Genomic DNA, 15542 nt, shown 5'->3' with positions numbered 1-15542 from the left:
TCATCATGGCGATGAGTATGAAGATTTCTGTCTTCTGGGTTGTTGTGCTGTACAGTCTGGTAGATGTTAACCAACGTTTCAGAGGTCCTACTGCCTCCGTCATCAGGGCGATGAGTATGAAGATTTCTGTCTTCTGGGTTGTTGCGCTGTGTAGTCTGGTCGATATTAACCAACGTTTCAGAGGTCATACTGCCTCCGTCATCAGGGCGATCAACAACCCAGAAGACAGAAATCTTCAGCCCCAAATCATTTGCCTTAATGGAAATTTGTTTGCCTAATACACTCCAGGCGATAGTCTTCCGCGCAGAACATACTGTTTAACATAAGATTCATGCAGGGTAAGTTAGAATTCATCAGAAAACATTAATTAATCTCACTGCACTGCGTTTATAGAAAAAGATGATGTAATCACAAAATTGCGCAAACGATGCATTAACACTGTGTGTGTGCAATATGAATCAATTTGTAAAATAAAAAATTCCCACGTTCTTAAAAATTTGATTTAGGATGGTGGTGCAACTTTATGTAGCAACTACTGATGAACATAAATTATTAATTCGGACACGATACCCAAACTCAGACTAGGGCCCTCCACGTGTTACGAGTCGTATTAAATCGAACTCTGAGGGGCCTCACTCAGTTTTTTTATACCCAGTTTAAGAGAAGTGAGAAAAAGTCACTATAAAATCCAAAACTTGCATTTTAGTCAACTTATCGATTGAAGTACATTTATTAAGAGTTATAACGACTGCAAAAATTTCCCTTCACATATCAGGAATAAAATATAATAAGATTTTCATGTTAAAAATTGATACGAGAGGTTTCGTAAGCAAAATTCAGTGGCTATTTATCACTCAAGTCTCTTCTGATTCACTGCTAGATGGCTCTGGCAGCTAAATCAGGATTGAGTAGAAATTGTGCAGTCAGTGGGCTGGTTACTCACTACTCACAAATGCACACTTCAAGTACTAAGAAACCTCCTAAAAGGAGACGGGAAAGACCCACAAACGGGTTGTAGAACCACTAAAATAAACAATTATGTTATAAATAATTGAACATCGCCACGAAGAGACCTGGCTTTTCCGCGGACCATAGATTACGCATCCCTGGATTATAAGCTACAGTGGTGTACAGACGTTTCCAGAAACATTTAAGATTCCATGATAAGTACTTTGAATCATACTTGCCTGTTAAATCTCCAAATAGGCATGCTTTCTCGATAAGAGAGGGTTAAAGCACGAAGCTCACATCTAGAATTAGGTACAAATTTACCTCTAAGTCCCGTCAAGCATTTGGCCCAAAGAAATTGTTCCGGTTGCCTTTTTACTTCTAACCTACCTGAGAATCTGACAACTGGCTCGCTGTACTCCAGTGCTTATCTAAATCGGAACAGGAAAACGTCCCAGGATTATAAAATGAAGTGTCTAAGCCCTCAGCTCAGGTCCATCCAACACGGCGACCAATTAAAGTAACAAGAGGAAGCAGTCTGAGTCTTCCAATAGCGAAATTCTTCAACGTAAATTAGTCTGAAATCGGATTAGTGTCCGGGCGAGGAAGAAATTAATAGAAAATCCATTAGGGGTTCCAAGGAGAAAGCGGGGATACAGAAGGAAACAATGTTACAAGCAAGGAATGGGTAAGGGGTATTAATTCTCCTGATTGTTTTATATAGGGGATGTACTCGATCGTTTTCATCCCATTACCAGGGAGAGGGCGTGAGGGATCACGGGGCGGGAGAGAGCGAGAGAGAGAGACAGCGACACGCGAGGGTTGAAGAGGGTAGTCGAGACAAATGACTGATACAATGCGTGACGTCCTCTGTTTTAGAATTCGAACCAGGAGATCGAAATAGTTCTCTCTCCACCTTCTTGAAAATTCTAGACAAAGGACAATTAGCAACCCCTTTTAACAGTTCATAATAGAGACAGAAGTTACCATACCTGTGTATGTCTCCACAAAAAAACTTGCAAATCATTTGACGGACTTTCATAAAATTTGGTATAAACGTTATGCTATAGAAGGCTACTACATCTCTGTATTATTTTACTCCATTATCATCAATAATACACAAGTAACGTGGCGTGAGAGACACTTATATAATGTAAAATGGGGAACTAATGCTGGACATTTACACAACAAGTCTCCCACAAGAGTCCACAGACCGGTATTGTACAATTTACTGTTTTCATCACCGACATTTAGGACGAAGCCGTTCAGGGATATTCTGTAGATTGCAGATTCCCAATAGCTTAGGGCAAATGCTAGAACAGACAACACTGCAACACAAGTAATCCACAACCCCAACCAAGCTGTGGGTGTCAAACACATTTTTTAGGATCCAAAATTGTTTCTGCGGACTTGTAAACAAAGCCTGAATTCCTGCCTCGAGCAACGTAACTGGGTAGGAAAAAAAAAATCATCGAACCTTGTAACAACCCACGCAAAATTTAAAATAATACGCTGTCAGATACACGTGGAATAAATTCGGTAAGGGAGCAGTTGCAAACAGAATCGAAGGAGAGTTGCAGTTGAATCCTTTGAAGCCGACACTCGTCCAAATAACACAGAAGAATTTAGTCCGTACAGAAAACCTTCATCACTACAAATAACTGGTTAATGCTGTTTAAGGAAATAATTCATGTTTAGAGTGCCAGTAATACAGTAGAGCTGTCCAACTATACGCCATGTAGGCGCTTGGGGGGAGAGGAGATATAGTTCCTACTCATTCTTGATCTCGGCACTAGATGGTGAGTGGTCAGCGTCACGACCCGACCCCCTCGGGAATCCCCGGGACCCACTGCATAGGAGGCTGGGTGGGCCCCAAAACCGGTGTGACAATCATACGAAACCAATAATTACAAACTTAAGACTTCACTGACTGTTGAATCAGATAAGGCATAGTTATAACTGAGCTGTAAAGGGTTAAATTTAAATCTCTAAGATACTGCGTCATGCCCTGATATTCCGTAAAGTTACCAGACTTTCTGGAAAATCGGAAGCAATCCCAGACCTGAAAGACGAATTGTGTGGCCACAATCGCTACAGATAGAAAAGCAAGCAAAGCGATACATCGAAAAAGTTTGTTAAGACAACGACTAAACACGAGAATACGTTAAGCAGCTGTTACGTGTCTTACAGCGATAAACGAAGAGTCACTGCAGTTGGTTCGCCGACACGTCATTTGCAAGTCTACGTATGATACACAATGAATTTTCTTGCATGTTAAACACATCAGACGACTTCGTACTTTTATAGCCGCGTTTTAAAATGTTAATGACCGTAAATTGGTTGATTCGGTAATAACAGAACCAGGTAGGCCATTATCCTGAATTCAAGTTAACTGGTGTAACCTCTTGAACTAAGTCAAGTAAGTAAAGTTTGTCCCACTATACGCCATGTAGGCGTTTGGGGTGAGTGGAGGTATAGCTCCTCTCTTCCTTGACCTCGGCACTAGATGGGGGTGAGTGGTCAGCATCACGCCCCGGCCGGCTTTACCCCCGGGAAAGGACCCCGTTACCCATTGTAGAGGAGGCTGTGTGGGCCCCAGAGCCGGTCTGGACGCAGAGGCTAGAGGAAAAATCCTCTGCCCCCGTCGGGGATCGAACCGCGGTCGTCCAGCCCGTAACTAGTCACTATCCAGGCTCATCTTGAACCAAGTCGCTAAGTTAAATAAATAAGCAAGAAATCACACGCTTCTGTAACAGTTATAATTTCTGCTGTTTTCACCAGAGAGTGACATCTGAATGAAAGCGAGTGACACTGTTCCCGTGGCCCAGACCGCTCGTCCGAAAAAATTGTTCTACATACATTGGAATTCCCACATTAAATTTCTTAATGATTGGTCACCTTAGTACAAGGCGTCAGTTACAATCCATTCACGGACAACTGGAAATGATTTTGATACAAGGCGCGACGATATTACTCGATCAACATGGGTCTAATGAAGATGGCTGTTTCGCCTTAGGTCGGTAAACGTCACTAGACGACATGACTCAACAATCCACACGTCAGTCATCATCATACCCGCCACGGCGAGAACCCGAACTCAAGACACTGTTGTTAGATAAGCATAACGTGTTCGTTCGATCTTGAAATTTAAATATAAGGCCTTGGTTTCCTAACGTAATTATCCAGACACACATACCCAAGATTTTAGTCATGTCCTCCATCAACTGTGCCTCGAAGTTATCAATGTAAACAAATGACAACCGAAGCACCTCATCTGTGGGTCCTTAAACCTGTATCCTCTCCCTAATGACTCCGGCACGATGAAAGAGATCACAGATCATATTCATCCTCACAGACTTCTATAACACAGGAAAGACAAATCTAAACCTACGGGGGCCAGTATCGACTGACGCAGGGTTAGAACAGCAAACGCCTTGGTTAAATCTGGGTACACTGCCAATGCGTCTAGTGTGGAAAAACCAAAACCACCGAGAATGCCCCGAGGAAAACAGAGACAGACATGCAGTAACTGCGCCCAAAGAGTTGTTCCTATGTCAGATTCCTTCGCTCGTAATATTTACCCTCACCCAAAAAATATCCATTCTTGCACCGTACTCCATCTCACAGAAACAAGACACACAGTAACATAAAATCACTTATTTCACTATTACAGGTTGTCCAAAAAGACGTATACACCGACAGCTTCGTGGCACAGCTGACAGCGTTGAGCAACTGACAAGCGACCATCCTATTATAATTTGTATAAATATTTTTGAAAAACCCTGTATTGCAACTAGTGTGACAATGATGGTTCAACAAGTTGTTTCGCCCGCAAGTTGCTGGCATTATCACGTGGCCAATCGATAAATCAAACTGTGTATCGGCAAAGTGATTAAAGAATAAAAAGTCCATTGCCCGAGGGATTTATCAGTGAGCGCACTGAGACGCCCTCGTGGCTTAGACGTTTAACCATCTGCGTCGTGGTGCCTGACCGACTAGAGCACAAGGAACAAAGTGGCTGGAACTGGGACACGCGTGCCATGTTAGGCTGCGGGAAATTGCACTCTCAGAAACACGAATGCCAACAAACAAAAAAATAATAATTTTTTTTCAGAAGCTTGAAATTACCAACATTTCATCATCGTCACTATTAAAGCCCGCGACTAAACCCTGTCTTTAACCAACTCATTCTGGCTCAAATTTACACAAAGTATTACTGTATTGTATGTTTCAATTCTATCTTCGTATCTTTGTATTTGCCTCTCGCAACGACGTTTTGAAAAGTTTTGTATTTATTTTCCTCTGCAGTCTGCGTCATCACCCACGCTCGGAATCTGCCAAACGCCTTAATAACAGAAGAGAAAGATAGAACTTCTAGATACGCAATTTTCTCAATTTTCCTGTTAATTCTCCTCTTTTCGATCCACCCCTTCTTCTTGCAGTTTGTTTCCAAGCGTCTTCTCCTCCTCCTACGATACAAAATAGTGAAATAAAATAACCTTACTAACTCCACGATAATGAGACTTCCTTCAACAGTTGATACACAGCTGGTATTAAATGAATTTCCTGTTTTTCTTGAACCTGCACGTTCATCGCCGACTTCACACACTCTCCCGACAATGGACCTGTCCTGACTGAAGTAAAAACCAGCTCACATCTTCAGATCTTATTTCACTTACATTCCAACCAAAATTTTATACGGAATTCTTGTTTCTTCGTTACATTCCAAATGTGCTCCCATTTGGTATATTTATTATATTTATTTAGTGTTCTGTCTGACGACAGGTCCATATGAACAGGATCCTTCCATCCTTTTCTCGGACTGGGACCTGTTCATATACGTTCTTGGCAGATGATCCAGAAGTGGTTTGCCATTGCCTTCTTCTGTGTGTGAATCGAGTAATTGTTGGGATGCCACGGAGAAACCGGGGAAGCCCCCGGAGGAAAACTCCGTGTTGCCTAGACCACGGCCTTGCCCAACACAAGTTATAAATTCGGGCACCGCCGGGAATCGAACCCGAGTGGTATGCCAATAATAAATTTCAGAGGGGTTGTACACGTCACATATGCCCAATAAAATCGACAATCGGCAATCGACATACCCGTGCCGAAGAGACTCTAAAACACGGTTAAAATCGTTTCAACAGCTACTAGAATTCACTAACACAGTCGAAGCTAGTCTTCTGAGTTGCAACGTCGTATGGGCTTATACGTAGATACCAACGTTTCCGAAATACATACTGTCTACATATTCAGGGCTTAAGGTCCCAGAAGACCGGAACATTCACCGCCACGATAACCTCAAATCGCACAAGGACATCCGCAAAGTCTAAGCAGTGTAGAACACAACGTAACAAAAAGAATGACATCGCGTTCCAACGAAAAGTGATAAATTAACACGTAAAAGAAATGTCTCTGAACCCTTCCATTTTGTAATATTCCAAGCCCTTGGGGAAACTCGTAATAATTTGAGTCCATTTATATTTTATTATAGACTGACTACAGCAGTAGAGGTCGGCCACCGCGTGACAAATAGATCCAATCCATTTCACAAGAGGCCACTTTTATTTTATTAGCTTCGCATTACGGATAAAGCAACCCTCGAGCTTAAGCACCATGACATGAAGACAGAGAAATGTAGACTTAAAGCTCCACTCATTCTAGACCTCGGTACCTGGTAATAAATGTCCAGCTTCAACTCAAACGTTTTAAAGACGGTACCTATTTAATTTGACAAACCGTGATAACTCAGTTAATGTTATGGCGGTCTCTTGTCACCACGGCAGATCGCAGATGCAGAACGTACATGAGATAATACGGACAGCTGATAAGGGACAGTCTTCAAGCTGGGGATTGGTCAGGTCTCACCTCACCGGATGGCTCAAGATAGGCGTCACAGGTTCCATATAAGGCGGAAAATGCCTTGATTTGATAAGAGTGACTATTTGTGCTTCACTGAGTTCTTTTAATAACTCAGTAAAGACGCTGGACGATCAGGATTCGATTCCCAACACTGCCAGGAAGGTGTTTCTACGCCACCACGTCCAGTCCGGTCCTCCCAGGATCACTCAACTCCGTCTGGTGCTGAGGTATAGAAAGAGCGGACGACCAATATCCATGTCCCTTTATGACGTACAGATGTACTGCTTGCTGCCTGAAAGCAAGGAGGACTGCGGGCCTTCCGTGGCCTTGAAGCACGCAATTTCGTGACGGCTACTAAAGGCATATTAGAAAGATCAAATCAATAGGAAGACAAGAGGGACACGCAGAACACATGCGTTAAATAATAAACGGTTTCAAAATTTTAGTCAGAAATTTTAAAGAATTAGACCACTTGTAAAACCTAAGCATGGATGGCATGATAATATTAAAATCTAAAAGGAAAATAAGTTGTAGGGGTTTTGGCTGCATACTATTGGTTTTCCTTTTTATGGATATAAATAACGAACTATTAAAGATAAACATTTGAAATCTGGCAATGTGGCAGATAATGAACATAACTACAGTTAATGTTATTCTTTTAGAAGAATAAATTTATAACATCGCGATCATACACATCTTGAGGTTATAAAAAAAATCTGTACATTATTAAAGTAATCACAAGAAACAATTACATTAAAATCCAATGCGAGAAAACGGATAGAGCGCACTTAACTTCATACGTAAAAGCGAAGAAGTCTTAGTTTCGTTAAACGTCGAATTAAGCCATAACACCGACCACTCATTCGATTAATGGTGCCTTAGATCACTCTTACTCGCAACCGACACATCCTTGGAGTAACGAAGCTGTTGTCATAGTAACGAAACTGTATACGAAACACGAAAGCCACGTGGTAGTGGTGGAGGGGGCGGAGAAGAGGTGGGGTGTCAACACTCGTGCCAACATCACAGAAAACACTGGAAAAAAAAAGGCACAAAGTTCGCTTTTCCCTTTTTATTTCCGAATATGCATCATGCTGAGCAGCGTGAGAATTATTCGTTGTGTAAACACAAAATAAATTTGAACTTACATTAAAGAAACACATTTTACTGCTTAGAAAGGCCAAAAGTATGTTTCAACAAATAAAATAACAGGAATAATTTCTCTTATTCCCCTTTGTGGGATATACAGTGGCCGCTTGGTCACTGGGACCGTGGGTTCGAATCCCACTCAAGCCATGGATGTTTGTACGCGGTTTTTCTGTGTTGTGCAGGTAGAGGCCTTGCGACGGGCCTATCCCTCGTCGTAGAAGTCCTACCAAATGTCTACAGATCAAAAACCAACGATAAAGTTGGGACCCGCAGTGCTCAGGTACTTGAATAACGGGTCTGTCAAAGTATCTGGCAGAGTTTTCGTGGTTTTCTTTTCTAGTAGCGAATGACAAAACAGTATCCTTGAATAGGTGTCGACCACTTCATCTGTGTATATCCCAATCATAATTATCACAATTATGTTGTAGTAGACACCAGGTAATTATGCTCAACAAGAACATTTAATTAGACTACACACCTATGATTGTGTTAACTGCGCGTTTGTATTTGCTACACCTGGGAACGCGACCGAACACTGCAGGGCGTCTCTTTCACTCCCAAACAGACGCCACGCACCTGTTGCATACAGATCGTCCCGCGGGCGCTGCATTCTGCACCAAGACATAGCAGGTAAAAATAAATGAACGTGAAAATCGTATTCACTTTAGAATGACAAACACTCATTCGGATACGACTTTTAATTTTAAAGCTGGCAAACTGCCTAAACAATCAATTAGCATCTTTTGCACCTATAAGAAAACCTCAACATTTTGTACGGGGGAATTTTTACTAAAATCGGGCAACGACAACAGGAACTTCAAGTGCAGGCATAAACGCGGTTTTATTGATTAGGCGATGATCTCCAGCCGGTTGGGATACCGTATTTTAGGGGATTATCCGTGACGTCATCAATGAGCCAGATAGGTGCCAGACGCCTTGCCAAATCATAGGTCAAAGTTCAAGTTCTGGCGAAAGAATGTTCCATAACTGCGAGAATACACAAAGTTCTTTATGTATCGATCAGAGTAACACGTGCAGATTATGAAGCTCTTGCAATGTGCGTGGGCGACCTATTACTACTACTACTACTACTCGAAGTCGACCGCTACAAACTTTGTCACTTACTTCGACGCTGCTACACCCATTCATTGTTTTCAAGAATAAGATCTATTTTTATGTAAGTAGTGGTTTTGAAGCCACGGTGGTCTAGCGGTTAGAACGTTGGCCTTGTAATCCTGGGGTCTCGGGTGCCCGAATTTATAACTTGTGTTGGGCAAGGCCGTGGTCTAGGCAACACGGAGTTTTCCTCTGGGGGCTTCCCCGGTTTCTCCGTGGCATCCCAACAATTACTCCATTCACACACAGAAGCAGGCAATGGCAAACCACTTCTGGATCATCTGCCAAGAACGTATATGAACAGGTCCCAGTCCGAGAAAAGGATGGAAGGATCCTGTTCATATGGACCTGTCGTCAGACAGAACACTAATAATAAAAAAATAACACAGTGTTCCTCAATATTCTGTTCTGGGTCCTTTGCTGTTTAATGCATGGATTTGATGATTTATATAAATATTTGTAACTGCTACCGTTTCTAATCAACTTACTCTTGTTAAAAACGGAGAATCTCAGAAACATTATTCACTTCACTTCGCGTGGTTCTCTTAAAGGGGCCAGAGGCCTTCACTCGTATCAGCTGTTTCAAAACGTTTCACGACGGATGAGAAGCCGTTTGCATGTTTATAGACCGCAATCCTAGTCGCTAGCTCGCTGCCAGACATCTACAAAATCTGTTAGAAAATAAAATCTTTGTCATGCGAACGCACATAAAATGTATTTTGTCTCGTTCAACCTGAAATGAATCCGAAATGTTCTTCTGAAGCACGGATCTGTATATTAATGCGCTCTTCTCTTCGTTTTACGTGGTCAGGCCTGAAACTTAACCGGCCTTATGTATTATATCACGTCGATCACGTCCAGAAAGACTCTTTGCATGGGTTATCCAAGTACTTTAACATTCCAGAAAACAGTCGAAACACAGATATACAGAAATGGATTCAAACCCGGTGATACAACTGTGTAAGCCAATACATGCATTGGAATATTGGGGAATCCATATTTATGTTCTCGGAAATGTAAGCAGTGCGTCTCCATACTCGTAAATACTCAGATCGTTTCATTTTTAAGAAAAACGCCTTGGCTAAATGTTTCTTTATCCTTAATTTTTGTTCGTAATGTAGCAGATTCGAGTGCTATATACACATAACCATAAATGTAAATATGCGATTGTCTGTGGTGTATTTAACGACGTTGTCATTACATCAGACTATGTTGCGTCAAACTACAGGATGTTTAACAAGCAGACAATCATAAATTAAAATAAAAGAATCGGCCACGGCCTCACTTAAATTACTATTCTGGTATTTACCTGGAGGTACTGAGGAGTCTCAATCAGGTTAACAGGTCTCCAAACAGAGAATTGAACCCAAGACTCAGCGGACGATCGTTAAAAGGATGGGATGATAATCTACACAATATAATGAGCAATGTCCGTTTGTTTGTGCTGTTGTTATTGCAGTTGCCAAGGTAACGTTGCTAAGCAGTTTTTTATCTTGTGGGATAATAATTCTTTTGCGTGTTGTACCGTTGCCATGGTACTCCTGTTAAGGGATTCCCGGCCATACGATTTGATTTACAGAAGATTTTTAATAGTTCCTTTTCTAGATGATAAAATGGAAACCTACTGGTATTCGATCGGTTGAATGTTATTTTTCAACAAAAAGGACAGTTATCTGTGGGTCCCATTAAAATTATTATAAAGAAGTTCTGATTCTGTCATCAGAACGTACATTCGCATTCTCAAGAATGACTGATAAAATATCCCTTATGTTAAAACCCATTCTTAAAAAATTTTAAATGTCAATTCTCATTCAAACACATATGATCTGAAGCTTTCACGGCTACCAAGTATAAAGAATTCTTCTCGGGATACCATTAAACCACTTTACACGTTTGGTAGTCCGAGAAGAATTCATTATTCTCATTGAAACATATTCTCGTACTCAACCAGTTTTCACAGCCTGCAGCTGTAATAACACACTTCAAAATACAACAGATTTAGTAAGGTCGGGCCCATCTGCTATTTGTATTCATGCAGAGGAGATGTGTCAAATCCTGACTTATCTTTGAGTGTAGATGGCACTGTAAAGACAATTATTCTCGGGTTTAGGGATAACAATTTTTCCCATGGTATTAAACAATACGTATCGAATGATCATGCCAGGCCCACGATAATGTTTTTTCAAGAAATATTGATAATGTAAGCAATTATCTCATTTCTCTGCAATGGTCTAGCGGTTAGAAGGCTGGCCTTGTAATCCTGGGGTCTCGGGTTCGATTCCCGGCGGTGCCCGAATTTATAACTTGTGCTGGGCAAGGCCGTGGTCTAGGCAATACGGAGTTTTCCTCCGGGGGCTTCCCCGGTTTCTCCGTGGCATCCCAACAATTACTCCATTCACACACAGAAGAAGGCAATGGCAAACCACTTCTGGGTCATCTGCCAAGAACGTATATGAACAGGTCCCAGTCCGAGAAAAGGATGGAAGGATCCTGTTCATATGGACCTGTCGTCAGACAGAACACTAAATAATAATAAGATGAGGTGGTCTAGCGGTTAGAACGCTGGGCTTGTAATCCTGGGGTCTCGGGTTCGATTCCCGGCGGTGCCCGAATTTATAACTTGTGTTGGGCAAGGCCGTGGTCTAGGCAATACGGAGTTTTCCTCCGGGGGCTTCCCCGGTTTCTCCGTGGCATCCCAACTATTACTCCATTCACACACAGAAGAAGGCAATGGCAAACCACTTCTGGATCATCTGCCAAGAACGTATATGAACAGGTCCCAATCCGAGAAAAGGATGGAAGGATCATGTTCATATGGACCTGTCGGCAGACAGAACACTACAAATAAAAAAAACAAAATAAAATTTTGGACAACCTACTGAGTACTTGCATAGTTGAGTAATTACACACCTGCGGAATTATGGGCCTTAACGCTGGAAAGAGGATCTTGAGGCTTGAGGCTTGGGTACAAGCAGAGGAAAACAGAGGAGTGGAAAACGAATAACAACTGGAAATAGAAGGTATGAAAAAATAGACGCAACAGGAAGAAATAAGACATACAAAGAACGCCGGAGACCTAACCAGTGCTTCACCCCAGACGGATGAAGGACCTCGCACTTTGTGACGAAACGCCATCCTGCAATTGCTGGCCGGCGAGAATCTCTGGAAAGAAGCTGAATTGAACTGGGAGCCGAGTAGCGTGTCCAATCAGCTGAGTGATGCTGTGGGCGGAAGGGAATCCCCCCGACAAAACAAGCAGCCGGACAAGTGCCGCTGATAGCATGCTCATTCACGAAAGAAAATTGAGTTTTTATGCAACCAGCAGTGCGGAACTGTCACAGAAACTTGCAGCTTGCACTCCACTGGACCTTGTTGACGCTTATACGCAACTTCGCAACGTCCTCTCTTTCGTCTTGACTTTTATTATTTACTACTTGCTTTCTTCATTTTATTCTCTCTTTGTTCACCTCTCCACCGTTTTATATAGTCCTTTCCCTGTTTTTCTATCTTATTTGCTTGCGTCTGGTACGTTTTTTACGAGGTCCGATCGAAAGGTTTCCAGACTGTGCCTATAAAAACCCGTACACTTATCTCAGGTATTAAATTCATCCATCACCCTCGAAGTAGTTCCCCTGGGAGTGAACACAACGATCCCAGCGCCGCTGCCAAGCCTGGAAGCATCCCTGGAAATCTTTCTTTGTCAGCCTGTCAAGCACCATCTGCGATTCTGCCTGAATCTCTTCTATCGTCTCAAATCTCCTTCCCTTTAGCTGAATTTTCATCTTTGGGAAGAGGAAGAAGTCACACGGAGCTTAGAAAGGAAGTTGGGGTCGGTTCTTGCAAGATCTTTGAGCTCCTGACAAACGAGAAGTCAAGTCGATTCTGCTTCTGGTCCTCAGACAGGATGCGTCGCATGTGGAGTTCTTCCTTTAGAATCAGCTGACAGGTCCCATAGCCTATCCCAACAATGTCGCACAAGTCGTTGATGGTACGACGTCGATCTTCGTGAATGGCCTGCCGAATCTTCGTAACATTTTCGGGCGTTGTGCTCGAAGATGGTCGTCCAGAACGCTCGTCATCATCGACAGAGGTTCGGCCATTTTTAAAACGTGAATGCCACACAAAAGTTTGTGCACGACCCATTGCGGACTCCCCAAATGCTTGCTTTAGCATTTCATAGGTTTCCGTAGCCGTTTTGGCGAGTCTTTGGCAAAATTTGATGCACACGCCATTCCGAAATCGCAGGAGGGTCGGTGTAATGCACTACCAAAACGCCCGTAACTAAGAAACAAATGCTAATTCGATGATGCCGGCTGGCACACTGATTCACTATGAATGTAGGCCGCACCCCCTAGCGGCAGAAGCTCGTACTACATCCGGTTCGCCCTCTATTGACACAGTCTCGAAACTTTCCGATCGCACCTCGTATACATCACCTTGCCTTGCTTACTTATTTCATCATCTCTCTTTCACATTTATATATTTATTTCTATCCTTCCTTTATTACTAATTCATTTAGGATCTATTTCTCCCACAGTGTAAAATTTTCACAATGCTGGACTACTTTTGCTTGAGAAATTTTACTTGTACATTACAACTACTTCGATTAATACTGCTGTTTCCGCTACCAAGATCATTACATCATTGCGTCAATGCACCACGTCATGATAAATGTGGAAATTATCCTTGAAGCACTTGGGATCTACAATTGATGGAAATAAGCACGCACTATCTATTTTATCTCTGGGTAAGGGACTCGGGACATCTTATATATAAGCGGTTGAGTGGAAATTAGAGCCATTTTAGAAGTAGACATAAACATCGAAAGATTCTATCGGAATTTCAACATTACACATCATGTCAATAGCACGTCTGAAGTATCAAAGCAAGGAACAAGTGGCTTCTTCTCGATGCCTTCGTGAAAAAGGAGCTGTATCTAGTGTTTATACTCGTTCTCTGTCTAGCCTTCGTAGTTCTTTGAGAAGAAAGCTTTGTCGAGTTTAACGTGTCGCAGATTTTGTAAATCATCAGACCAGCAAGGAAAAAACTGTGTACACAGAACGCAAATCAGTCAATGGCCAGTCCGTTGCAACCTCCGAACAGAGATGTGTTAAAAGTTGAAGATGATTACCGGAAAACGAGAAAATTTCAGGCTCTTAGAGCAGTAGTGGCACATGTCTCCTTTATCACTGTTTATTTTTCATCCCTACAGGTTCAGACATTCGAACGATAACTTAAAAAAAGGTTTCCATTCCCGTTCTGTCATGTACTGAAAACGTCTGAATATCTTATTTTGCCTTGCACATTACGAATACCTTCTGCAGCTGGAATCAATTCATGTAAACGTCCGTACTTCGGAACCTCATGTACTGTTACTTTATTACATTAATATTTGATCGAAAAAGTCTGCGTTACTTCAGTAGGCTTTAGGCAAAGCAGCTGAATTGTCTAATTTCTAAACCAATCTGAACTCAATTTATACTTTAAATCTTCCAATGAATGTCAATGTTTTTGATTTGCCGACAAATACCAGATTCCCAGGTTAACTGTGTAAAACGAAGTATATAAAATATGCAGCACGTTTTCTGTCTCCGTACCATTCCAAAGAATCCTTTCGAACAGTCGAACACCAAGAAACAAATTTGTCAGTAAAGAATTCTTTCAAGTGCCAGTTATCGAGAGAGTGATAAGCCCACGACGTTTAACTGATAACCTCCCGGTTTATAAATACAGAAATTCTGGCAAACTTGGACATGGACTTACGGCGAGCGAGGCCGGTGTTAGCCACGTCTAAAAACAAATTAAACCAGAAGTCCACAAGATACAATGACGTCAGAATTAGACGCGCCCACATCACGATCAGCACAGACAATTTTCAGATGCAGTTAAAACCTTTCATTTGTTGAGGTAGATGTCAAAGTTCTTTTACGAGAGTACAGAAATTCAAATCGTGGATACGCTGTATCGTACACAGTGTTGGTTAAACAGGATTTTATTTTACTTAGTGTTCTGTCTGACGACAGGTCCATATGAACAGGATCCTTCCATCCTTTTCTCGGACTGGGACCTGTTCATATACGTTCTTGGCGGATGATCCAGAAGTGGTTTGCCATTGCCTTCTTCTGTGTGTGAATGGGATGCCACGGAGAAACCGGGGAAGCCCCCGGAGGAAAACTCCGTGTTGCCTAGACCACGGCCTTGCCCAACACAAGTTATAAATTCGGGCACCGCCGGGAATCGAACCCGAGACCCCAGGATTACAAGGCCAGCGTTCTAACCGCTAGACCACCGTGGCCATCATTTATTTATTTAGTGTTCTGTCTGACGACAGGTCCATATGAACAGGATCCTTCCATCCTTTTCTCGGACTGGGACCTGTTCATATACGGTCTTGGCAGATGATCCAGAAGTGGTTTGCCATTGCCTGCTTCTGTGTGTGAATGGAGTAATTGTTGGGATGCCACGGA

General features: G+C 42.3%; 1 protein-coding gene and 1 long non-coding RNA gene across 2 annotated transcripts in view; both read right to left on the bottom strand.

Moving 5' to 3' along the window:
- Positions 1-15542, bottom strand: part of foxo (forkhead box, sub-group O) — a 294124-nt gene that overhangs the window by 126011 nt on the left and 152571 nt on the right. The window lies entirely within an intron of this gene.
- On the bottom strand, positions 5035-11405 carry LOC110839186 (uncharacterized). Its single transcript, XR_002546379.2, has 4 exons — positions 10385-11405; positions 9564-9746; positions 8438-8570; positions 5035-7845 (listed from the first exon to the last, which is right to left on the bottom strand). It is a non-coding gene; the product is annotated as an uncharacterized LOC110839186 (long non-coding RNA).

This window comes from Zootermopsis nevadensis, unplaced genomic scaffold (assembly GCF_977971745.1).
Source record: "Zootermopsis nevadensis isolate Lab colony 2312 unplaced genomic scaffold, Znev_1.0 Znev_ptg000006l, whole genome shotgun sequence".
In the NCBI taxonomy this organism is placed as follows: Eukaryota; Metazoa; Arthropoda; class Insecta; order Blattodea; family Termopsidae; genus Zootermopsis; species Zootermopsis nevadensis.
Note: the sequence above shows the minus strand (reverse complement) of the source record. Positions and strands in the feature narration are given on the sequence as shown.